Source organism: Phoca vitulina, unplaced genomic scaffold, assembly GCF_004348235.1.
Source record: "Phoca vitulina isolate PV1807 unplaced genomic scaffold, GSC_HSeal_1.0 scaffold15, whole genome shotgun sequence".
NCBI lineage: Eukaryota > Metazoa > Chordata > Mammalia > Carnivora > Phocidae > Phoca > Phoca vitulina.
This window is the reverse complement of record NW_022589718.1, coordinates 39,634,077-39,656,098: the sequence shown is the minus strand read 5'-3', so window position 1 is coordinate 39,656,098 and position 22,022 is coordinate 39,634,077. Positions and strand designations below refer to the sequence as shown.

The window sequence follows — 22,022 nt, the reverse complement described above, 5'->3', positions numbered from 1 at the left end:
GGAAGATTAAATCTGATGATATAAGACCTTAGCAAGATTTATCACAGGGAGTGTTCGACAAGTGTTCGCTTTTACCACAATTACCATTACCGGAAGTTCCTTGCTATTAAACTAACCCAGGCATCAGGAATTGAGTTTCGGAAATCTGTGGGAACGTGAGCATAGAGAACGCAGACAGGGAAGATGGGTGTGGCGCACCCTGGTTTTCCTTCCTGTCATTCCGGACCCTGATTTCCGTGACGACTAAATTCATTTGCAAATTTCAGTCACTGGAAACACGGACTTCCGGGATTGTTTTTGGATTCTGAAGGTGTTCTGTGTGTGAGGGTTTCCCTCTTCAAGGGCACATGACTCGTAAGCATGCTCATGTGCAAATGTGCCTGGCAAGCAAGTAGAAGGAACCCACAGGTGGTGTCTGTCATTTGCTGGAGAATTAAGTAGAAGCGGGCGGGCTGGTCAGGAGGGCGCTGGAATCCTGCTGATTTGTGGGGACGCTGGCCTGTGTTGGTGACACATGGCTTGTGGGACGGAGGAAAGGAAAGGTCAGCTGTCAGGAAGGAAGCCGGGGTCATCTGACCAAATGTGAGGCAGCTGGGGAACTTCGCAGTTTGGGAAAAATGGAAAGTAGCAGATGCACTGAGGTTAGGGGAAATCTTACCGGTCCTCGATGGTGGTGCCCCTCCAGGCTTACGGGTGGCTTCATGAATGAGGCGGGGACAGCTGCTTGGCAGCGGGACACATGACAGCAGATGCAGGAGGCGCAAGAGAGGAAGGGACCATGTCTGAGCACCCGCAGCACACGCTCTTTGCCTTCTTCCTGACACCTTGGGACAGGGTCAGTCCCACGGCCAACTACCCGGCTGTCCCTCTCCGTGCAGGTGAGGCTGAAGCTCAGACACCTCTCCGATCTAGTGGCCACATCCCACAGCTCAGACCCCCTCCCGAGGAGGGCACCATGCGTCACAGACCACGCGTCTGGTCCATTGTCCCTGACTCACATGCAAAGGGCTTGCTGTGCACTTGACACCCGAGATGGAATTAAGTGTCATGTAAATAATAAGGAATTGCAGGTAGAATAAACATACAGCCAACATGCATGTGAGCACTACATATGTTTATTTGCTTCATTGGCCTGTATACCTTTGTTTTATTAAGTTTTTAATTTTAATTCCACTATAATTAACATACAGTGTGATAGTAGTGTCAGGTGCACAATATCATGGTTCAGCACTTCCATACACCACCCGGTGCTCATCAGACAGGTGCGCTCCTTCGTCCCCATCACCTGTTCCCCTGTCCCCCACTCACCTCCCCTCTGGTCCCGTCAGTGCGTTCTCTATGGTTAAGAGTCTGTTTTTTGGTTTGCCTCCCTCTCTGTTTTTTTTTTTTTTTCCCTTTGCTTGTTTTGTTTCTTAAATTCCACATATCAGTGAGAGCATATGATAATTGTCTTTCTCTGATTGACTTATTTCACTCAGCATAATCCCCTCCAGTTCCATCCATGTTGCTGCAAAGGGCAAGATCTCATTCCTTTTGATGGCTGCATAATATTCCATTGTATATATGAACCACATCTTCTTTAACCATTCATCTGTCGATGGACATCTTGGCTCTTTCCACAGTTTGGCTATTGTGGATATTGCTGCTATAAACATCGGGTTGCATGTACCCCTTCAGATCCCTACATCAGTGTCTTTGGGGTAAATACCCAGTAGTGCAATTGCTGGGTCACAGGGTAACTCTATTTTCAACTTTCTGAGGAACCTCCATACTGTTTTCCAGAGTGGCTGCACCAGCTTCCATTCTCACCAACAGTGTAGGAGGGTTCCCCTTTCTCCGCATCCCTGCCAACATCTGTCATTTCCTGACTTGTTAATTTTAGCCATTCTGACAGGTGTGAGGTGGTATCTCATTGTGGTTTTGATCTGTATTTCCCTGATGCTGAGTGATGTGGAGCATCTTTTCATGTGTCTGTTGGCCATCTGGATGTCTTCTTTGAAGACCTGCACACCTTTCTGATCTCAGCAATGGACTTCTCCCCTTTATGTGTGGAATGCTCTTGGATTTGTTCTCTCCCCTCGGTCAGCAGCTGTCCCCCCAGGCCACTGGGTAATTCAGCGCACACCGTCCGCAGGTATGAGCATTCCCATCACCATCACAGTGTAGAGCTGAGACATACGTTTCTGTAGTGGGTGGAGGCCTTCCGTGGGAATGATGGTGCATGGGCACGACAGTCAGTGTGTCCATGAGCAAAGTGGAACCTCAAAATCTGTTTAATAGTTCAGAAGCAATATGCTCCCAGTCTTATTGGAGTAGAATAAAAAGCATGCATATTTCAAATCATGAATTTGGTATAAAGTGAATGCTAGCTATAATTAGCATTAAATATTTAACTAACGATATCGTAGGAGGCTCCCTTGCATCAGGGCCCCTCACACCTATTTGGCGTCAGCCCACGCGGACAGGGCAGAGGCCTCAGACCTACTTACCCCGTGGTCCCCAGGCTCCCGTAGGAAAAGCACCAGGTCCAGAGACTGCAGAACTCATAACACCCATGGCACGTAGCCCGTTGCTCTCAGACACCAGACACTTAGTTCTGGTAGAGGAGAAAAATATGAGCTTACGCACACACACACACAAAATGTTTTAAGATTTTATTTAGAGAGAAAGAGAGTGTGTGAGGGGGGCGGGGCAGAGGGAGAGAGGGAAAGAGAGAAGCTCAAGCAGACTACCCACTGAGCACGGAGCCCAACACGGGGCTCAGTCCTATGATCCTGAGATCATGACCTGAGCCAAAACCAAGAGTCAGACATTCAACCGACTGAGCCACACTGGCGCCCTATATTTTAAATAAAATAACACCCTACAAACCTAAAACTAACCCAGGAATTGTATTATACTCACCCTGAAAATATAATCAAAGTTATTTATTTTACATAATTTCCTAAGCAGAACATCATGAGTTAAATTAAACATCACCCTTCCCACAAATTGTGATGAATCACGAGAGGTATTAGGGCTGGAGGTGAAAGTGTAAGTGTACGGTGATTCCCTCTGAAGCCTCAGCACCTTGATACTTCAAAGTCTGGTACATGAAAATGAAAGCCCTGGAGCCCGTGGTTTCCACACGTGGCCTGGTGCCTACTCGTCAGGGAAGCCAACGACTCACGGCGGCCAGACGTGATGACAGAGCGCCACCACTGTGGGTCAGTGGTGATGAACAACTCACGTGGCTGGCGGTCTGGTCCAGCAATTCTCCTGGCTGAGGATTCTGGAACCCCAGCTGATGACAGACTGTGGACACCAGTCCGCCATGTCCCCAGCTCTAACCCGTTTACTCTCTGATCCAAAGACTACTTAGACAGATGGTGTCAACGTCACCAACATTTGCTAAGACAAGTGGCAATCCAGGTTTCTCAGTGGCTTCTGGTGATGGGGGTGCTGGCCTGGGACGTGGCGTGTGGCCATGTGTCCTTGTGAAGAATGCAGGGCATCTCGGGGGTCCCCGTGGGCCAGGCCCAGCCTGTAAGGAGTCACGATGGACACGCAAGCCTCTACATTTCCAGCCACCAGCGTGGCAGGACGGAGAGCGGCATAAACACACCGCATCGTCACCGGGGCTATTTGCTGCCCCCATGCTGCCCTCTGTGCACGCCTCGTAACTCGGCACAGGCCCGCTCCAAGAAGCTGTGGGAGCCCCCGTGGGTGCCACGCCTTCCTCACTCAGAGATCCCGAACCACACCGCACTCCTGCCGGTCAGGAGGAGTGCTTTCTAGCGAATACTCATAGATCCAGAAGAAGTCGCAGAGACGATTCTGCTCCCAAGATTACATGGAAATAAATCTGGCACAAAGTCTCCTGCCACAAACGTGACCACAGGACTCAAGGACCTATTATTCCTTTGTTCATCCATTCATCCATGCGTTTGCTCATTCGCGTATTTACTGAAGTCCTGCTATGCACAAAACACTATTTAGATGTTGAACCAAAGGATGCAAATAACTCTACACATCCTCTCAAAATCCTTTCCAAATGGTTCTTTAGGCCATGCAAAACATTTCGGTTTGCGTTAACTAACACGCATCAGAGCATCTCCACCCAGAGCAGAGCCAGGCAGGCAGGCATCTGGGCGTGCACGCACCGTGCGACCAGCACCGGGGAGCGAGGCCCGGCACCTAATTAGACAGCGAGGACGGAGGAAGGAGGCGTCGCGAGTGAGAGAGTCTGCAGAGTATCTGAAACGAGATGCTCTCTCCGGCACAAAATGTCCGTAGTTTTCGTTTCTTTCTTTTTTTTTTTTTTTTTTAAGATTTTATTTATTTATTTGAGAGAGAGAATGAGATAGAGAGAGAGCATGAGAGGGGGGAGGGTCAGAGGGAGAAGCAGACTCCCCGCTGAGCAGGGAGCCCAACGCGGGACTCGATCCAGGGACTCCAGGATCATGACCTGAGCCGAAGGCAGTCGCTTAACTGAGCCACCCAGGCACCCCCATAGTTTCCGTTTCTTACGCCGGTCTTGCCAGAAAGCCACCTACAGCCAACAAAGTGAGGTTAATTCTGAGCAGCCCCGGTATTTTTGAATATCACTTACAAGCTTCCCGCACTGTTACTCCTAGTGCAGAACCTGCAAGCGCAGTTTAAACTCCGTTTTTAAAAAACTCAGTGAGGTTTTATCAAACGTAGCTGGGTTGCAGCCGTTTCCGGAGAGCACGGAAGTGCCCGTGCTCTGTGGGAGAATGTAACAGGACATCGTAAGCACTAGTGTTTAAGTAAATGCTAGAACGGGGGTCGGGCGGGGACGTGCCCGGAGTGTGCGCCCGCCGCCTCACGGGCATGTCCGGTGTTCCAGACCCTGTTTGGAGACCTTCCCCACTCCTGACCAGTTTAATCTGTCCTCTCGGTAGTCCTGTGCTAACTGGTGTTTCATAGGCGGGGAAGGGGAGGCATGGCGTGACTCCGGCGGAGAGGTCGAGGCGGGGGTAGATGCTGAAGGCCTCGGGGAGGGCGGGGGGTCGTGCGTGTGTGAGGACCGTGACTCACCGGAGGCACTGACCTGTGGCACCCGGCGCCTTCCTCCATTTACGGTGACGGACACCCTCTGATATGAGCGCCCAGCGCGGGTGATTTCCTGGGCGGAGAAGGGAAAGCCCACGTCTCTCTCCAGGTGGACAGGGCACGGCGGTCAGCCATGGCAGCGCACACACGGACCTCCTGGGGCCGGAGAGGAGCCTCTTCATGGGTCTCAGGAGCCCAGACACGTCTGGAGCGCGTCTGAAGATCGCTGCCAGAGGGGTCCCTGATGGAGCCCATTCCCGACCCAGAACGCCAAGGACGAGTGTCTCAGAAGTGAGTCCCCCCAGGGGCCTCTGTCTTGCTTCAAGGGGAAGGAAAGGCCCCCGGGTGTCCCCACACAGTCACGCCAGGAACGGGAGCAGGGACGTGGTCTGCTGTCCAGCAGGACAGGCCGTCGGGCTTATCCGTGTATTCTCCAAAGTTCCTCCGAGGAGCACGGAGCCCCTCGGGCCACGAGTTGATGGTGGATCTGTTTTGTGCTCTTTGCTGGAAGACGAGGTCTCACGCGCTTGCGCACGAGGAAGAGCCTGACGTACCTCCCGGTCCCTGCGGCCGAGCCCCGAGCCTCGTGGGGTAGCAGTGCCATTCCAAGGGGCCACCACATTTTAAGAAGAGGAACTTTCAGGACTCATCGGGTCCGGTCCTCGTTTGCAGACCGAAGAAGGTGAGCCCCGGCCTGGCAAGCGCAGTGGCTGGAGTGGGCACCCCAGGTGACTGCAGCCCCATCTGTCCTCAGGGGGCGGGAGCGCTTCCTCCTGTTTGCAGCAAGGGGGCCCTGGCCTCTGGCTGGTGCTGCCCTCCCGGGGCCTCAGCTGCCCCAAGCAACCTGTCCCCCCGGCCTCCAGACCCAACGGTGGCATCCGGGACAGTGCCACTGGCCACATGCGGCCTTGGTGTGACTCACCAAGGAACTGTCTGAAAAGTTGAGCTTGAATGGCCCCACGCGGCCCGAGGACAGAGAAGCCGCCACAGTGGGAACAGGAGTCACGGTGAGGACACAGAGGGAGCTCACGGGTTCCCCAGGGGACAAGGCCCCCGGAGCATGCAGATGCCTGGATAAACACAGCTAAGCTGAGAGCAGGGCCCCGTGGCAGACGTCCTGATGTGGACCACGCAGGAGGAGGGTCGGGGAGGGGCAGGCGGAAGGGCCATGGGGACCCCTGCCGCAGGGGGCTGCCCACTGGAGCTGGGCCACCGTCAACAGCTGGGGAGGGCTCCAGGTGCAGAGGGCAAGGGCGTGGGGAGAGGCGCATGGGGGTGCCCGCAGGATTGCTCCCCTGCACCCCTCACGCGGCCTCCCGGGGGAAGAGGCCACCACGGTCGGGAGGGCGGCCCCATAGCACCCAAGTCTGTCCCATGGACGGAGCTCTGTCTGTCCCCAAAGAGCGTGTCTCGACATTGGGGCAGTGGGCCTGCCCGGACAAGGATTCCCAGCCAATAGCGTGTGCGCCCATGGTTCCCACAGAATGCAAGCCCGGCAGCTTGATGCCCCGTCAGTCCCCCGGCATCTCGTGCCCCACGTGCTGTTCTTTAAACCAGGGGAGCAAACAGAAGAGGGGTGCAGATTTTCCTCCGTGGCCCAGGATTCTGGCTTCACCAGAAGGAAGAGCAGGCTGGCAATGCCGAGAGGTGTATCCACAGGAGAAGCGACACCCACTCTTGGGGTCGCATCCTCCCCTTGCACAGACTACCATCCCCGGCTGCCACGGGGTTGCCGTGAGCTTGTGCGGGTCTTCCACACACAGAAGGCGCCGGAGCTTGTGTTTCATGGTGCCTTCTGGAAGAGGCACGGTGTTCGGGGATTCTGGGGAGAGGCCGGGGGAGTGGGGACTCTGCAGGTGTCCATCGGGCAGCTGCGACAGAGCCCCACGGATGGGGGCTTCCAGGCTGCAGACACTTAACTTCCCCCGGCTCTGGAGGCTGGATGTGTGATGAGGCCTGTCTGGTTCCTGGACAGCGTCTTCTCGCTGCGTCCTGGCCCAGAGGAGGGGCTGGGGGCTCCCTGAGGTCTCTTGACGAGGGCACTGATCCCATCCCGGGGGCTCCACCCTCATGAGCTCATCGCCTCCCGAAGGCTCAGCTCCTGACGCCATCACCCTGGAGGTGAGATTACACATGTGACTCCAGGGACACACACACGGTCCGTAGCAGTAGGCAAGGGAGAAGCCTCTGTGGGTTAGGAAAGAGAACAGGAAGGGGGCGTTGGGACGTCCTGACCTTGGCCGTCACGGCAGAAAGCCAGTGAGGACACCCACAGTGGACCCGAGGCCGCGGCAGTCGGTCAGGGGGCAGAGGAGGCTGCACCCTCCCTCCCCAGCAGACAAGCCTGCCCACCTGGTGTCTGGGAGCCTCTCCACACCCTGCTGTCCAGCCACTGCCCCCCCCCGCACGCAAGCACACCGCAGCCCCCCCCCCCCCAGGCGGGCACACGCCCCCCCCCCCCCAGCCTGTGCCATCTGGCGGGGAAGGTGACCCTCCGGCCGCCCTTCGGAGGTGCTGAGGAGCTCTTACCGGCCCCTCCTCGTCCTCGTGCAAATGCACGCCGAGGCCAACAGCCGGAGCAGGTGCCCGTGCGCCTCGGGGCGGGGCCGGATCGTCGGGATCGCGAAAAGCTCGAGCAGTCAGTGCGCGTCTACCTGCTCCCTCGGAGCCACACGTGCAAATCACACGTGTTTGTGTTTCAAACACAAGCCCTGGGCCTTCTGACGTGTCCCTGGGCAGTGGCGGAATATGGATGTGGAATTGGGGAGCGCTTGTGTGGTGTTTGCACCTGGGAAATTGCCGGAACGAACCCCGTCGTTGGTAACAGCACACTAACTGAGCTCCACTCTGGGCGGATTTGTAGACAGTTTTGTCGAAATGACATCTGTAGGAAAGTTCAGAAGTGATTAAAACGGAGAGCCTCTGCCGGACTCTGGAGTCTGGTGTGTGTCAGATGGCGCTGATCTGCAGCGGCCCAGAGTCTTGAGTGTACGTTCCTGGGTGACGTGACTTGTCTGTACCACTTACTCTTCCAATTGGGCACAAAATCAAGTTTGCTGATGCTCAGCCTGAACTGGAGTGGTTGCTGGTCCCAGACTGCATTCTGGATGTAATGAGATCTGTCTGCCTCATTCTTATTTACTGGGGTAGAGAATATGAGCTCTGTGGGTTTTTTGTTTGCTTTTGTCTTCAGATTGTCTGTTCTTTGGCTGTGGCAGACCAGTGTATGTTAAAAATTGACTTTTAAATGCACGTTATAAAAGGAAAATGCTAATTACATAATACACGGTTTGGTGGTAGACTCATAAGGTGTGTGGAACCGAGCTGACAGACATTCATACAGCCCTGGAGACTCACGACAGAATAGCACTGGGCACATGCTCCTATTTTCCAATACAGAAATGGAGTCTCAGAGGGTCAAGTGGCTCGTCAACCCACTGATCAGCAATAAATGACCGAGTCATGGCTTGGACTCAGGTCTCTTAGAAGCTTTAGGGTTTCCAGTGGATCTGGGGGCAGATAATAGACGTTTGATTTCTCCCTGCCATTTACTGTGGATTTAAGTAAGTTGTTCAATCTCGGAGACTTCCGTTTCTTAATTTCCAAATATTGTCATAATCACGTGTAAATTCTGTAGCTTTTCTGAGGGTCAAATTAGGTCAAAGTGAGCCGTATTTATTCTAAGTGACCTTTTCTAACTACAGAAAAGTAATTGTTATTTATTATATATGTTCCTCATCTGTGTGTACATGTATGAATGTGTACCTGTGTGTGCACATAGGTGTATATGTGTGTATGTGTATATACACATGCGTGGGCATGTGTGCGCTTACCAGTGCTGGATGGTCCCCACATGCTCAGCATCACTCACACAAGACCAGCCATGCACACATGTGTGTATGTGTGTACATATGTGTACATGTGTGTATATGCAAGTATGCATTTGTGTATACACATGCATGTGTGTGTGTGTGTCCTTACCAGTGCTGGAAGGTCTCCGCATGCTCAGCATCACTCACACGAGACCAGCCGTGCACATATGCGTATATGTACATATGTGCACACACATACGTGCATATGCATGTGTATAAACGTGTGTGTGCATGTGTGCATGCTTACCAGTGCTAGATGGTCCTCACATGCTCAGCATCACTCACAGGAGACCAGCCGTGCACACATGTGCGTATGTATATACATATGTGCACACACGTGTACATGCATATGCATGTGTATAAACGTGTGTGTGTGTGCTTGCTTACCAGTGCTAGATGGTCCCCACATGCTCAGCATCACTCACAGGAGACCAGCCCTGCACATATGCGTGGATATGTGTACATATGTGCACACACGTGTACATGCATATGCATGTGTATAAATGTGTGTGTGTGCATGTGCGCATGCTTACCAGTGCTGGATGGTCCCCACATGCTCAGCATCACTTCCAGGAGACCAGCCCTGCACATATGTGTGGATGTGTGTACATATGTGCACACACGTGTACATGCATATGCATGTGTATACACGTGCGTGTGTGTGTGTGTGCTTACCAGTGCTGGATGGTCCCCACATGCTCAGCATCCCTCACACGAGACCAGCCGTGCACATATGTGTGTGTACATATGTGCACACACGTGTACATGCACATGCATGTGTATAAACGTGTGTGTGTGCATGCTTACCAGTGCTAGATGGTCCCCACATGCTCAGCATCACTCACACGAGACCAGCCGTGCACATATGCGTGCGTACATATGTGCACACATGTGTACATGCATATGCATGTTTATAAAGTGTGTGTGTGTGTGTGTGTGCTTACCAGTGCTAGATGGTCCCCACATGCTCAGCATCACTCACAGGAGACCAGCCGTGGCTGGGAGGTCACCTGTGCTTGGAAGCCACGTGCCTAGTACCAGGCACGTGGACAACATGCAGCCCAGACAAACAGCACATGCTCCTGCTGTGAGGACTCTCACTGTCTGGGGAAGCGATGCGAACACTGAAGTGGTTCGATCTGCCCCTCAGCTGCCAGAGGTCAAGAACACAGCAACTATTATCTGTGGAAAACAGGATTTCTGATAAAGAACAGAAATTAACTTCACTTTATGCTGTGTGTTTCATCCTACACCTGAAAACCAAAATTTTATAAATAGAATCCCTGCCTATACGGAAATCTTCTTTGAAAATCTCAAGGCATACGCTTCTCAAGGCAAACAGTGGCTCCAGGTGGATCTGCTGTCTCAAGTCTGATATTTTGCATGACAAGGTTGATTAACCCAATTTCCAGAGCAGGCGAGGCAGGCTGGGGATTTAGGGAGGCTGGGTTTTGAAGTTTGAAAAATTGTTGAAGGCTCTCTTTGTGGCTCAATATTTTATTTCATCTTTAACAGGAATCTTGGCTCAGAGGCCCCCCCCACCGCCAAATCCTCCGTGCCAGGGATCCCCTGAGGCCCCACACTCTGCCTTTGTTGTGTCCCTGACTTGCTTCCCTGCCCTTCGCCTCGAGAAGAATCATGTTTCAGACCCCAAAATCAAGACGTTCTGTGTGGGCTTGGGTTGCTGGTCGACTTTGCCTGCCTGTCCAGCTGGAGGAACGGGGCCTGGGGGCTGTCAGGATTACTAGTTACTCCCTTGCCAGGTGTCAGAGGTCATTCTTACGCAAAGCTGGGGAGGGCCTGAGCTGGGCTGACCCCAGATCCCAGATCCCAGATTCGAGTCCTGAGCTCCAGTTTGGACCATCCCCACCATGCCCTGCCTCTGATATCCTTTTTCTAAGCCTTTCCTTCTAGTCTGCAGAGAAGGATAAGATCAGCTGCCTCATAGAGCAGCCATCCCTGAGGGCCACCGCCTGTTGCAGGCTCTGTCCAAAGGGATGGGCTTCTGCACAGTGAGCACTGTCCTGTCGCTACGCACTGCGCAGACCCTCACGGTCTGCTGTCTACCTGTCTTCTTGCGGCTACTCTCCTGAATATCAGACAAATACACAGGGAAACGATCCGGTGTCTTCTGCCCCAGATTTTCTCAGACGTGCAGCAAGGCTTTCTGTAACATCTTATGAACATGTATAATATGTATGCAAGGAAACCCTTCAGCCAAGTCTGAATGCATCAATAATTCATCACGTGCTGATTAGTCATACACTGCGGCCAAGCGAAATGAACAAGAGCCAGACCCTGACCTTGAGGCTCGGGTGGAGGGAGGGACATAAACACGTAAATGAAGAATTGCCGCCCAAGGAGAACGTGCAGGGACAGAGGGACACAGAAAGTGCTTCAGATAAGATGACAGTGTGGCATGGTGTGGCCAGCAGCGTGCCAGCCCTGGAGGTGTCCCTGTCCTGATCCCCAGAACCTGCACACATGTCAGGTTACGTGGAAGGGGGTTTAAGTTTGCTAATCGGCGGACCTTAACGGCAGGCTATTGTCCTGGACTGTGAGGTGGTTCCAGTGTGGTCACGGGTCCCTCAGGGGACAGAGGAGTCCAAGTAGAGACATGTGATGTGGGGAACTTAGCCAGCCGCTGCTGGCCTTGGAGATGCACTGGTGGCGAGAGCCGGCAACGCAGGTGGCTGTCCGTGCTAGAAAAGGCAGGAAGACCATTGTTCCCGAGTCTCTGGAAAGGGAGCCTGCTCACGTCTTGTTTCACCTTGTGAGATTGATTTCAGATTTCTGAGCACCACAACACTAAGATAAACATTGTTGGGTTTGGAGGGGTTTGTTTTGTTTTCAATTAATAGACTTTATCATTTTGAGCCATTTTAGGTGTACTTAAAAGTTGGACAGAAAATCTAGAGCCCCCCACCCCAGTTTCCGTCTTACTCAGTCTTGCATTAGCGTGGCATGTGTGTGGCCCGTTATCCCTGACTGCAGTCTGTGGTTTGCGCTCACGCTTGCTCTTGGTGCCGTGCATCCCGTGTGTCTCCGCAGACGCCTGGGGTCATCTGTCACCATCACAGGGTCACACAGAGCAGGCTCAGTGCCCTGGAAGTCCTCCGAGCTCCACCCTTCATCCCTCCCTCCCCCACAAACCCTGGCAACCCCCAATCCTGTTGCCGACTCAATAGTCTTGCCTTTTCGCTGAGTGTCCTACAGTTGGAATCATGTAGAATGGAGCCTTTCCATTCTGGCTTCTTCAGCTCAGTGATACACGTTTGATGTCCCTCCCTGTCATTTTGTGGCTCCACAGCTCATGTCTGTCACCCGATGATCATATTCCACTGTCTGGATGGACCACAGCTTGTTTATCCACTCACCTCCTGAAGGACACCTTGGTTGCTTCAAGTTTGGGGAATAAAGAGTAAGTTTTTAATTGTAATTAAATCTACCCAGTTTTTTCTTTCATGGATCCTGGTTTTTGGCGTCATGTCTAAACACTCATTGTCAAGCACAGGCTCATCTACATTATCTTCTGTTCCCTTCTAATAGCCGTATTGTTTGGTTTAGGTCTGTGATCCAGTTTTAGTTAATTCTGGTGAAAGATGTAAGGTGTGCATCCAGACTCACCTTTTTTTTTTTTTTTTTTTTTTTTAACATGCGGACATTAGTTATTCTGACACCATTTAAAAAACAAAAAACAAACTACCCTTTCTCCATTGAATTGGCTGTTCTCCTTTATTGAGATTAAATGACTGTATTATCTGGGTCTATTTCTAGGCTCTCTCTTCTGTTCCATTGATCTATTTGTCTCTTCTTTCCCCAGTACCATCACGGAACTCCAGTTCCACGGCCCCTCACTCAAAAAGCCATTACTCAAGAGACAAGTTTTGGATTGGAAAGGAACTGAGCTTTATTCAGGAGGTCGGCCACCTGGGGAGAGGGCGGACTCTTGTCCCAAAGCCACTCGGAGGTTGCTCCTGGCCCGGGGGTTTTTAAAGGGGTTTAGGGCAGTTAGTCAGCAAAGGGAGCGCAGGGGCCGGCAGCATGTCTTGAATTCGTGCAGACTCAATGATGCTGGCTACAGACCTTATCTTGGAGGAGGAGGCTTGTGTGAGGGGGGCCGATTCCTGTTTCGTGATGTGCAGGAGGACTGTTCTTTCTGCAGATGAGGGCAAGGTCTCTAGATGCACAGAGGGAGGTGAGTAAAATCATTCGTGTGACCTAAAAAAAGAAAAACATTTTGCTAAAAAATTGCTGGGCTAATCAGAAAGCTGAGGCATCTTCAGGCAGTCTTGCTGGCCTGGGAACATTCTGGTCCTCCTCTCCTCAGGGCCAGTGTTCTGCATGTCTCAAAGAGAGTGAATCAGTTGTGTCACCGATCACGGGCCTTGGGTCAGCGAGGAAGGAGTGTGTCAACTTGAAGCAAGTTAACCCTTCAGACCGGATGGAGTGCTGGTATACCTCACTGTCCTGATGACCTTGGCTTTGAGGTAGGATGTTGACAAACTGATTCTGAAGTTTGTGTGCAGAGACAAAAGATAGTCAATACAATACTTTTGTCTCTGCACACAAACTTTAGAATCAGTTTGTCAATTTCCGTGAATTAGGATTGCATTGAATCTATAGATCAAGTTGGGAGGGATGGATATCTTGACAATATGGAGTGTTCCCATCCATATACACGGAATACCTCTTCATTTTTCAGAGCTTCTTTGATTTCTTCCATCAGAATTTCATAGTTCCTCTCATATAGAACTTGCACATGTTTTATTAGATGTAAACCTATTGCAGGTTTTGGCACCGATGTAAATGGTTTTGTGTTTTTAATTTCAAAATCCAATTGCTAATTGCCTGTAAATAAGAAAACAAGTAACTTTTGTATGTTGACCTTGCACCCTGCAATGTTGCTATAAGCAATTATTAGTTCCAGGAATCTTGTATTGATTCTTCTGGATTTTCTACATAAAAAAATCATGTCAGCTGTGAATAACAAGAGTTTTGTTTCTTTCTCCCCAGACTGCATACCCTTTACTTCCTTTTCTTGTCTTATTGCATTAGCTGGGATGTCCAGTGCAGTGCTGAGCAGGAGTGTCTTGTTTCTGATCTTAGCTGGAAGACATCTAGTTCCTGGCCACTAAGTAGGATGCCAACTGTAGGTTTTCTGTCAGTGTTTTCTACCAAGATGTGGAAGTTCCTTTTTCCATAAATGGGTGCTGGATTCTATCATATGCTTTTTCTGCATCTCTTATTATGATCTTATGGTTTTTCTTCCTTATCCTTTTGATGTGATAGAGTACATTAATTTATTTTCAAAGTTTGAATCAATTTTACGTACTTGGAATTGATGCCGCTTGGTCATGGTGTATAAATCTTCTTATACATCGTCGGGTTCAAGTTGCTAGTGTTTTGTTGATCTAGGTTCATGAGAGATATTTGTCTGTAGTTTTCCTGTTTTGTAGTGTCTTTGGTTTGGTAGTAGGGTGGTGCCAACCTCATAGGAAGTATAAGGGATTCTGTTTTTTTAAGTGTGAATCTAGAGAACTGGTATAATTTCATCCTTGAATGTTTGGTAGGATTCTCTAGTGAGACCATCTGAGCTTGGTGCTTTCTGTTTTAAAAAGTTATTAATTGTTGATTCAATTTCTTTAATAGATACAGATCTGTTCAGATTATTTATTTTTCTTTTGTGTGAGTTTTGGTAGATTATATCTTTCAAGAAATTAGTCCATTTTATTCAGGTTATCAAATTGTGGGTTTAAAGTTGTTCATAATATTCTTTTTCTATCATTTTAATGTTCATGGCGTCAGTAGTGATGGCTCCAGTTTCATTTCTGATGGTATCAATTTGGGTATTCTCTCTTTTTTTTTTTAGTGAACCAGGCTAGCAGTTTATTGACTTTATTGATCTTTAAAAGATCAAAGAGTCACCTTTTACTTTCATTGATTTTACCTTTTCTTTTCCCATTTTCACTTTCATTTATCTCTGCTCTAATTTTTATTATTTATTTTCTTTATTTTACATTATATTTAACTTGCCCTTCTTGGACCAGTTTCCAAAAGTGGAATCTCAGATTATTAACTTTAGATCTTATTTCTTTTCTAATATATGCAACACTATGAACATTCTCTTAAGCACTGCTTTTGCTGCAGTCCACAAATTTGATGCTGTATTTTCATTTATTTCAAAATATTTATAAAATTCTTTTGAGACTTCTTTTTTGATCTGTGTTATTTAGAAGTGTGCTGTATAATCTCCAAGTATTTTCCATCTATCTTTCTGTTATTGATTTCTAGTTTAATTCCATTGTTGTCTGAGATCATATTTTGTATGATTTCTACTCTTATTTTATGGCTCAGAATATGGTCTATCTTGGTGAATGTTCTCTCTGAGCTAGAGAAGAATATGTATTCTGCTGTTGCTAAATGAATTAGTCTACAGATGTCTGTTAAATCCAGCAGATTGAGAGTGCTCTTCAATTCAACCATGTCCTTATGATTATTTTTTGCCTGTTGAATCATCCATTTCTGACAGAAAAGGGATGAAGTCTCCAACTGTAGTAGTAAATTTATCTATTTCTCCTTCAATTCTCAGTTTTGCCTCGGGCATTTTAAATGTTCTGTTGCTAGGCACCTGCATGTTAAGGATTGTTATGTCTTCTTGGAGGATTGTTCCTTTATCATTATGTAATGGTCTTCATTATCTCTAACAGTTTACTTTCTCTGAAATTAATACAGCTAACACAGCTTTCTTTTCATTAGTGTTAGCATGGTATGTCTTCCTCCATCCCTTTATTTCTAATCTATTTGTCTTTATGTTTAATATAAAGTAGGTTTCTTGTAGACAGTAAACCAGTTGGGTTTTGTTTTTTATCCATTCTGACAATCTCTTTTATTTTTTAATTTTTTAATTTAAATTCTTGTTAGTTAACATATAGTGCTATATTGGTTTCAGGAGTAGAATTTAGTGATTTATCACTTACATACAACACCCAGTACTCATCACATCAAGTGCCCTCCTTAATACCCATCCCCCACCTAACCCGTCCCCCCCCCACCTCCCTCCATCAACCCTCAGTTTGTTCTCTATTGTTAAGAGTCTCTTACGGTTTGCTTCCCTCTCTCTCTTTTCTCTCTTCAAATATATTCATCTGTTTTGTTTCTTAAATTCCACATATGGGTGAGATCATATGGTATTTGCCTTTCTCTGACTGACTCATTTCGCTTTAGCATAATATGCTCTAGCTCCATCCATGTCATTGCAGATGGCAAGATTTCATTCTTTTTCATGGCTGAGTAATATTCCATTATATATATGCCACATCTTCTTTATCCATTCATGAGTCCATGGGCATTTGGGCTCTCTCTATAGTTTGGTTATTGTGTACATTGCTGCAATAAACATTGGAGTGAATGTTCCCCTTCGAATCACTATGTTTGTAACCTCCAGATAAATACCTAGTAGTGCAATTGCTGGGTCATTGGGTAGTTCTATTTTTAACTTTTTGAGGAACCTCCATACTGTTTTCCAGAGTGGCTGCACCAGCTTACATTCCCACCAACAGTGTAGGAGGGTTCCCCTTTCCCCACATCCTTGCCAACAGCTTTTGTTTCCTGGCTTATTAATTTTAGCTGTTCTGACAGGTGTGAGGTGGTATCTCATGGTGGTTTTGATTTGCATTTCCCTGATAATGAGTGATGTTAAGCATCTTAACATGGTTGTTAATTAGAATACTTATACCATTGATATTTAAAGTGATTACAAGGGGGTGCCTGGGTTGCTCAGTCGGTTAAGTGTCTGCTTTCAGCTCAGGTCATGATCTGGGGGTCCTGGGATCAAGTCCCGCATCGGGCTCCTTGCTCAGCGGGGAGTCTGCTTCTCCATCTCCCTCTGCCTGCCACTCCCCCTGCTTGTGCTCTCTCTCTGTCAAATAAATAAATAAAATCTTTAAAAATTTTTAAAAATAAAGTGATTACTGGTATATTTAGATCAATATCTACCATATTTGTTACTGTTATCTATTATTTGCCCTTGTTCTTTGTTTCTTTTTATGTCTTCCAGTGTTTTTGTGACTTCGCTGGTTTTAATTCAGCATTTCATGATTCCATTTTCTCTCCCTCCTTCGCATATCAATTTGCTTCCTTTCTCATTTTTTAAAGAGTTTGCAGTATTCATTTACAATGAACCCAAGTCTTCTCACAGGTAACACCCGCTGCTTCACACACAGGACACGTACCTCATAACAGAGTATTCCCGATTCCTCTGTCTTACTCCTTATGTCCCTCTTTCCACTTACCCATAAGCTGTGATCACTGAGTACTTTGTTGCTGTTGTCATTTTGAGAAAACTATTGTCTGTTAGATCAATTAAGAATTCAAAAATTGTTTTATTTTACTTCTATTTGCTCATTTTCTAATGATTTTTCCTTGTTAGCCAGAATGAGTTTCTGACCTGTGTCATTTTTCTTCTTTCTGAAAGATTTCTTCTAAAATTTCATGCAAGGCAGGTCCACTGGCAACTAATCCCCTCAATTTTTGTTTGTCTGAGAAAGCCCTTATTTCACTTCTCCTTTTACTGATTATAGAATTGTACCCTAGTGGGGTTTTTTGTTTTTCTTTTAACACGTTAGACATCTCACTCCACTCTCTAATTGTTGCTGTCATTCCTGAAGAGGGGTCCAGTGCAATTCTTACCCTTGCTCCTCTATGGCTAAAGCGTTTGTTCCTATGGCTTCTTTAAAATATTGTCTTTGTCTTTGAGTTTCAGTATTTGGATATGATGTGTGTATATGCAGATTTTTGGTATTTATCCTTCTTATCCTTCTCTGAGCTTCCTGGGTTTGAGGTTGGTGTACATCATTAATTTGGGGGGAAATTCTCAGCCATTATTGCTTCAAAAATTCTTCAGTTCCTTTCTCTCTTTCTCCTTCTCTGGTATTCCCATTATGAGTATTTTACACTTTTTGGAATTGTCGTACAGTTCTTGGGTATTCTGTTCTGCCTTTTAAATTATATATTTTCTTTTTGCATTTCAATATTGGAAGTTTCTCTTGACATTTCTTTAAGAGATGAATGCAGAGTCTGTCTTCAGCTGTGTCTAGTTTATGGATGAGCCAATCAAAGAGATTCCTAATTTCTGTGACAGCATTTTTTATTTCTGGCATTTCTTTTAGATTCTGAGAGTTTCCATCCCCCTGCTGACATTGCCCATCTGTTCTCGCATGTTGTCCACTTCATCCATTAGAGCTCTTAGCATATTAATCTAGTTGTTTAGATTCCCGGTGTGATCATTCCAACATTCCTGCTGTGTCCGACCCTGGTTCTGGTGCTCTGAGTCTCTTCAAACTGTGCTTCTTCTCTCTCAGGATGCCTTGTACCTTCTCGGGGGAGCTGGACATGACGTCCTTGGTAAATGTCTTTGGTGTGAATTCTCATGGCTTTTTCTTGGCCAGCAGCTCAGCTGTGTTTACTGTTTGCTGTAGCTGTCCCGTCAGGCTAGAATGTCCTCCGGTGACTGGTTTTGCCCCCGAATATGCAGGAGCCCTTTGGTGTGGGGAGGGGAGGCCTTCTGTGCTCCTGTGATTGGTCTCAGGCTTCCAGTGAGCCCCAGGCTGTGACCTCACACGGCTTCTCTTTCACTGTTTTGAATTGTTTTGAATTTTCCCCCCCACTTAGGTGGGACAGGGATGCCAGGGGAGCTGGGGTTGGTGTTTTCCTTCCTGTCGGTCAGTAAGACTCTGAGGGAACCCCAGTAAGGTAGCTCCGGTCGACCGGTTTCCCCTGAGCAAGGCCTGGTTAAGAGGAGCAGAGTGCTCTGGAGTCTTTCTGAGTGGCTGCCCGCGCACGGGCCCCTTCTCCAAGGTGAGAGCCTGGTGGGGCTCCTGCAGGTATGACTCACCACAGTGTGGGGGGCCCTGAGAGTGGCTCCCGAGTTCTTGATCCTCCGACTTGTTCCCAACGAGCCCCCAGTGTAGGGTTTTCCACCAGGCATTGGATTCTGCTCAGACAGGTTGTGATTATATGCGTCCGCCTATCTGTGTCTCCAGTTTTGGGAGCAGTGGGCTGCCCTGTGACCTTGGTTCTCTGCTGTCTCTAAAGAGCTGTCCACTTTCCGTTTGCCCAGCTTGTTGGGTGTTGTGAGGGTGCAGTCGGGACCTGCAAGCTTCTTCCCAGCTGGGCCAGAAACCAGAAGTCTAATGAGTGTTGTTTTAAGCGCCAGTGTCCTCCGTAATTTGCCACAGCATCCATAGGAAACCGACAGACGGAAGGACTCAGACATTCAGAAATGGGGGCAGGTGGGGACAGGGAACAGAGAAGACTCTGCCGCAGAAGGGAGAGTGTAAACGCCGCCTCCAGGACGCCAGGGCCCAGCCAGGGAAGAGCGGGAACGGAGGCGGAGCTGAAGGGAGCCTGAGAAATAAGGAGGAAAGTCCTTGAGCACAGATTCTGAGGGGCATCGCCTGCCTGGAGAGTTTGGGGTTTATGCTGAAGCAATTCAGAGAACTTGGGATCAGTTTGTTTCTCCCTTAAAAGAGTGGCGATCTTGGAGCTGTGCTCTGGGGAGGGAAAGCTGGTCGTGATGCCCCTGTGGCCAGGGCGCGGTGACTGCCAGCAGCAGGGACACCAGAAGGGGCTGCTGGAGGTCCATGCAGAGGAGCGGGGACCAGCACTGGGCAGAGGCAGGACGGTGGGGAAATGCAGACACCCTGCAGGGACATCACAAAGCTTCTGGAGCCATCCACATGCTTTACATTCCACAGCGATAGCTCAGGGAGGGTTTACCAAGTGCATCGAACACAGAGCGTTTACTGGAGCACCGTGCATCGCCGCGGAGCGCTAACTCTGGCTTGCTGGGACCGCAAGCCACCTGCAGTACACTCCCCGTGTTTCCCCATCACCATGGCTCCTGCCGTCACAGAGACTTGCGTTGACATGGATCTCCAGGGACGGGTAGGTCTCTTCCGTGAGATGTGTTCTAGAATCCCAGTCCTTCCATGTGTCCACGTCCCCCAGAGCGGATCAGCTGAGCTCGTGACAAGGCTGACCACATTCTGCTCGGAAGCAGGTGGGGAGCCGATGGGATATCTCAGCAGTTACGGCTTGGGGACCTACTGTTTGTTCAGCAGTAAACATTTGTGGATCTCATGCCAGGTGCCCAGAACCCATACCAAGCCATGCCTGTAGATCCTCATTTAAGGTTTGTGCCTGTGATTTTCTGGCTGTGTGGCCACCAGCAAATCTCTTACCTGTCCCCTTTGTGCAATGGGGACACAAATGCATTCCTCGCGTGGTTATCGTAAGGATTATGGGTTGTGTTTGTAGTGTGCCCAGTGAAACCCAGGAGCTTAATGCAGAAGCTTCTATTTTAGCAGAAAGAAAAAAAGTTGAGCAAGCAGAATTAGGAATTGGAAATTACTTTTTTGGATGATAATTCAAAACACTTTCAAATTATGTGGCACCAAGTGTTTCCTGAGCAGATAAATCAGGCCGGCTAACAAACAATGCCCATTTATTCTTCTTGGTTGTCTTGTGTGAGAAAATACGATGTCATAAATCTTAGGACAAAGATTAGGGGATAGCTATGCATACTAAGAAGGGTACAGCTTTACATTCTTCCATCTGGTCTTCACTACAACCACCAGACTAGAGACAGGTCGGGCGCAAAGACCACTGACTGAGGAGTGGCTAGGCCAAACCCAGCAGGATGGCCTTGAAGATGACCTTCCCAGACCTTAAGTCTTCCTCACATCAAGTAAGTTGGGGGAGAAGCAGTGCGTCAGAGGTCGCCGGTCCCTCCCTCTTGGTGCTCGGAGTCTGTGTTCCTGCCAGGGCACCATGACCTTGATAATCCCACGGCAAAACCCTTGAAGTGGCTCTGGCTTCTCCTGTCGTCCACGCGTGGCGGGGCCGGGGGCCAGTGCAGGGATGGACTGTAGGTGTCCTAGCTGTGGCCATCGCTGGCCGCCAGGCCACCCTCCACCTGCCTCAGAGTCCTTCCCTTGCCTCACCACATGGGTGGGGTCATACGCCCCCCCACACACACCAAGCCACCCCCACTGTCCCCGGGGGCCTTGGGGCCACCGCTCGGGAGATGGCAGGGATGCCTCAGCCCCAGCCCAGCTGTGCACACCCAAGGCAGAACCCTGAGTTTCACTCAGTCTGACTCCTCCAGATTCTGCAGGGCATGCAAGTCTGCGGGGCAGGACCTAGGTGGTCTGGGAGTTCTGGGGGAGCTCCCGGTCTCTCCCATTTACTCATTTCCTCAGTAATAACACCCTTGTATCAGAGTGCCCCTGCAGGCCCCCTCTCCCTGCCCTCAGCCCCACCAACATCTCCTGAAAGACAAGCCTCCTGGGCTCACCATCTCCCCATCTCTCAACAGTTCTTGCACATAATAGGGACTAAAGGGAAATCTGTTGAGTGAACTGACTGAATAAAACCATTCAGTTTAGCAACTTCAGTAACTGAATTGAATTTCACCTGTGAATCAGGAAGAAGCGCATCGTAGATCAGGGCTCACGAGAGTCTGAGCCATTGCTTTGTTGAGAAACAGAAACATGCAGGAGCCTAAGAACCAGCCTCCCCACCTGCCACACACTTGGGATTGAAACAACAGGAGTCCGACCGTGCGCTTCGGGAAGTTATTTCTCTCTGCAGGAATGTTCCGTGGATTTAATGGTTTGGTGGTGTTTGTGCTTCGTCCCTTCCCCAGCCCCTCCCCAGGAGACGAGAAACCTGGCCCTGCCTGAGCCACAGCCCCTGACCTGGTGGCACTCACCCCCTCTTCCCTCTTCTCTGTAATATCATCCTTCTGTGCCCCACTTCCACCACACTTCACTTCTCAACTCAAAGCCAATTTTTAAGTGAAAACTCCTTTTATCACCAAAGAGCCTGTCGGGAGATGATGGAGCACCATTGCCTTCCTGTAGTCAGTCAGGAGGTGGCAGGTGGGATCGCAGACATGGCAGGGGAAGGGCAGGTGCAGGGAGGGCAGGTAAGGGAGGGCAGGTGCCAGAGGGCAGGTGCAGGGAGGGCAGGTGAGGGAGGGCAGGTGCAGGGAGGGCAGGTGCCAGAGGGCAGGTGCAGGGAGGGCAGGTG

At 49.2% G+C, this 22,022-nt stretch overlaps 1 protein-coding gene across 13 annotated transcripts in view; it reads left to right on the top strand.

Annotated features, from left to right (window-relative positions):
* DLGAP2 (DLG associated protein 2) overlaps positions 1-22,022 on the top strand; it is an 862,351-nt gene that overhangs the window by 664,514 nt on the left and 175,815 nt on the right. Inside the window, exon 1 of one of the 13 annotated variants that reach the window (XM_032413755.1) lies at positions 12,073-12,348. The exons of the other annotated variants lie outside the window; for them this stretch is intronic. The gene's annotated coding sequence lies outside the window, so the exon portion shown is untranslated. Of the gene's footprint in view, positions 1-12,072; positions 12,349-22,022 lie in introns of those variants that run through there. 13 annotated transcript variants of the gene reach the window in all.